The sequence below is a fragment of the Procambarus clarkii genome, chromosome 86 (genome assembly GCF_040958095.1).
Source record: "Procambarus clarkii isolate CNS0578487 chromosome 86, FALCON_Pclarkii_2.0, whole genome shotgun sequence".
Classification (NCBI taxonomy): domain Eukaryota; kingdom Metazoa; phylum Arthropoda; class Malacostraca; order Decapoda; family Cambaridae; genus Procambarus; species Procambarus clarkii.
Window position 1 is genome coordinate 15213574 of NC_091235.1, and position 4751 is coordinate 15218324.

Sequence of the window (4751 nt, forward strand, 5' to 3'; positions counted from 1 at the left end):
TTTATAGTTTATTTCCCCACTTTTAATTTCTTTGTTCCGAAAGAAAATATTAAATACCTATTATATCTATAAGTCAGTATTTCGGACCTTAACCCTCAAACCGCGCATATCATATATAAATGATATCAGTGACAAAACCGAAACCGCGCACATCATTTATATATGATTTCGTGTCTAGCGCTATAATTTAAACTCCCCGCCTGGGATAGGGGCAGCTATAGTACAGCCACGACCAATAGTTGCCAGATGCCACCTAGAAAAAAAATCCAGGCCAACATTCTTGGGTGTGAGAGCGTCAGTATTGAGCAAGCCACCAAGGCTGGCGCACGCAGCACGAGCTCTCAGCACCGCTGTTCAGCTTGTGACCACAGCATCGCCTACAAATACCATAATATATATGATACTGCTATTATTTAGCAGTGAGAGTATTACTGAAGCCCCCTGACTGATAAAACTGACCAGGATTGTGGTGATAATTAGCGCTGTGCTCCATGGAGGGAGGCGCAAGGCTGTGCGAGGGAGGGTTGTGGCGTCGTCTTCTGACTCTGTGGCCACCATTTATTGACTGCACTCACCATACCAGCTTAGTGGTTCGATATGGTGAACACAAATGTAGATACTTATATATAACTTGTGTATATAGGGTATAAACAGCAAGAGGAGTAGGTTGGGAGCCGCCATTTTGGTGAGGGCGGTGGCGTCGTCTGCACGACTTATCATGTTGTTTACTGGTGACCACAATAGTCTTTGGGCACCATACCAGCTTATTTGTTCAGGTATGGTGAATAAAACAGGTAGATACTTATATATAATATGTGTATATAGCATAATAACACCACAAACAATATTGTTGAAGGACAAATATTAGTGCATCTTGCCTTGAGGGCGGCCGCCGATCAGCTGTGTGAGTAGCTACGTCTTTGTGGCCTTTACTCACCATACAAGCTTAGATGTACAGTTATGGTGAACAAAACATGTAAATACGTATATATAACGTCTGTGTATAGTGAATAAATACAGAAAGGGTATTGTAGGAGGTGAGTGAGGTGGTGTTGAGGGAGTGAGTGGCTCGCTGGTGTTTGGCGGTCACTCCTCGTTGCTTTTTGACTCACAAGACCAACTTAGTAGTTCGTTATGGTGTACAAAACATGCAAATACTTATATAAAACCTGTGTATATAGTGTAACAACATCAAAACTATTTGTTTATTGTTTTATGAACATAATAATTGAATCACTAATATGCACACCATAATTTTGAGTACAGCGATGGTTCACACATTTTATAATATAAATATACCACAATTCACTGTATGGAATAATATTACTGCAAAAAAACTAAGAAAAAATCAATCAGAGACATTGAAATAATTAGGTAATAATATATTTGTGGCAACTGCCGTCTGACAGCTCGGGCGGAGTAGACCTCATCTGGCGAAGGCTCTGCCAACGCCCCTTTTTTGCCACACTTCCCTACCCTATTGTGGCTAAAATATGCCACCTACGATTTTTTTGTTATTTTTTCCGTGATCAGGGAACAAAAATGAACACTTCTATAAGACGAAAGAATTTTTTGGAATTTTTTTTTTTTGTTGCGCCTGTGGGTGTGAATTCCATTTGGGCCCCTAGCGGTTTGAGGGTTAATTAAAAATTAACATCTACAAGATTTATATAAGTGAATTCAAATATTAGTCCTGTTGCATTTTGACACCTAGAATGGAATTTGACCAAACTTTGTAAAATGAAAGAGACTGTTAGGAAGTCATTGGCTATGAGCAAATTTAATATGAAGTGAAAATGTACACATTCAATATGCAACTCAAAAATCAGGGTGGCAGTACCCAATGGCCACAATATTAAAGAGCAACGCCAATTCAACATTGATTCCTCATGAAACCCATACCACTTGAATATTGTGGCCACTACCAGTGGGCACAATATTCAAGTACTTTACTAGCCTAGTTGTGCTTGTGGGGGTTCAGCTTTGGCTCTATGGTTGTCAATCAACTGGTGTACAGATTCTGGACCCTATTGGGATCTAATAAATCTACATTTGAAACTGTGTATGCAGTCTGCTTCCATCACATAACAAATAGAATGCATTAGTGAACTACCTGTTCTCTGACACCGAAAAAATTCTTTCTAAAGTCTCTGTGGCTCATTTGGGTACTAAGTTTCCACCTGTGTCCCCTTGTTCATGTTTCACCCATGCTAAATAGTTTGTCTTTTGTAGGTGGTCACCATGTCTTCCCTTACTTTCCCGTCTTCCAGGGATGCGAGGTTTAGCTCCCGTATGTTGACCAGACCACACACACTAGAAAGTGAAGGGACGACAACTTTTCGGTCCGTCCTGGACCATTCTCAAGTCCCTTTGGGATTTCCCTGGTGACATTTCGCCACTGATGTCTCTTCCCCTTAGTTACTTGCCGTTTCCTGTTGCTTAGATACGCCCTTATGCATTGGAGTCCATTACCTTTTACTCCTGCCTGTGTCTCCAAGCTTTGTAACAGCCTTTTATGGGGTATTGTCAAAGGCTTTCTGACAGTCCAAGAAAATGCAGTCTGCTCAACATTCTTTTTCTTGCCTGGTCATAGAATTTTATTAAGTCTGTGAGGCACGATTTATCATCCCTGAACCCATGTTGGTGGTGTGTTACAAAAGCTCTTTTCCTCCAGATGTTCTATGAGCCCTTTCCTCATTTTCATCTCCATCACCTTGCATGGTATACAAGTTAGGGAAACTGGCCTGTAGGTCAATGCCTCTTGCCTGTCACCCTGTTTGTATATTGAGACTACATTAGCTGTCTTCCAGCTTTCCACTATGTCTTCTGTTTCCAGTGACCTGTTATACACCAGAGAGAATAGCACACTTAGTGCTTCTGCACCCTATTTTAGTATCCATGGTGAGATTCTGTCAGGCCCAACAGCCTTTTGTCACATTCAGCTCCAACAGATTCCTTTTGACATCACTGCTGGGTTTGTCACTGCCTCATTTAGTACAGGGACTTCTCCTTGCTCTATTGTGAATACCTCCCGGAATCTCTTGTTGCGTTCTTCACACACCACCTTGTCATTCTCTGTATCTGTTCTCCCCTTTTCTCAGTTTCATCACTTATTCCTTCACTGCTGTTTTCTTCCTGATGAGGTTGTGGAGCAGTTTTGGTTGGGTCTTTGCTTTACTCATGATGTAATTTTCATAATCTGTCTCTGCTTCTCTCTTCACTCTGAGGTACTCATTCCTGGCCCTCTGGTATATCTCCCTGCTCTCTGGTGTTCTGTTATTCCTGTAGTTTCTCCATATTCTTGTACTCAATTGCTTTGTTACCTTACATTCCTGATTAAACCATGGATTTTTCTGTTGCTTTTCATTTTTCTCTTTGGACTGGGATAAACCTGTTTGCAGCTTCCTGGTGGTGACGTCATATCTTATCAAAAACTAACTATATCATATCAAAAACCGCGCGAAAATCGCGCGGTTTTTGGCCGATAGCGGCAAAAATCGACCGACTTTCGCCGCTAGCGGCCAAAAAAGGGGCTATTTTTGCCGCTAGCAGTAAAAAATCTGGCGATTTTCGCCGCTTGCGGCCAAAAACCGTGCGATTTTCGCAGCTGGCTGGCAAAAATTGCGCGATTTTCGCCGCTACCGGCCAAAAATCGCGCGGTTTTCGCCGCTAGCGGCCAAAAACCGTGCGATTTTCGCAGCTGGCGGGCAAAAATCGCGCGATTTTCGCCGCTACCGGCCAAAAATCACGCGATTTTCGCAGCTGGCGGGCAAAAATCGCGCGATTTTCGCCGCTACCGGCCAAAAATCGCGCGATTTTTGCCGCTAGCGGCCAAAAACCGTGCGATTTTCGCAGGTGGCGAGCAAAAATCGCGCGATTTTCGCCGCTACCGGCTAAAAATCGCGCGATTTTCTCAGCTAGCGACAAAAAACCGCGCGATTTTCGCCAGTAGCGGCCAAAAATCGGGCGATTTTTCCCGCTAGCGGCGAAATTCGCTCGATTTTTGCCCGCTACCGGCGAAAGTCGGTCGATTTTTGCCGCTATTGGCCAAAAACCGCGCGATTTTCGCTGCTAGCGGCCAAAAACCGTGCGATTTTCGCCGCTAGCGGCCAAAAATCGCGCGATTTTCGCCGCTAGCGGCTAAAAACCGCGCGATTTTCGCCGCTACCGGCCAGTAGCGGGCAGAAATCGGGCGAATTTCGCCGCTGGAGGGCAAAAATCGGGCGATTTTCGCCGCTAGCGGCCAAAATCTCGCGAATTTTGCCCCCTAACGGCAAAATTCGCCAGATTTTTGGCCGCTAGCGGCGAAAATCGCCCGATTTTTGGACGCTACCGGTGAAAATCGCGCAATTTTTGGGCGCTAGCGGCGAAAATCGCACGGTTTTTGGCCAAAAAATCGGTCGATTTTCGCCGCTTGCGGCCAAAAATCGTGCGAATTTCGCCACTAGCGCCAAAACTCGTGCGAATTTCGCCGCTAGCGGCCAAAAATCGTGAGAATTTCGCTGCTAGCGGTCAAAAATCGCGCGATTTACGCCGCTAGCGGCCGAAAACCATGCGATTTTCGCCGCTAGCGGCCAAAAATCGTGCGAATTTCGCCGCTAGCGGCCAAAAATCGCGCGATTTTCGCCGCTACCGGCCAAAAACCGTGCGATTTTCGTAGCTGGCGGGCAAAAATCGCGGGATTTTCGCCGCTACCGGCCAAAAACCGCGCGATTTCCGCATCTGGCGGCCAAAAACCGTGCAATTTTCGC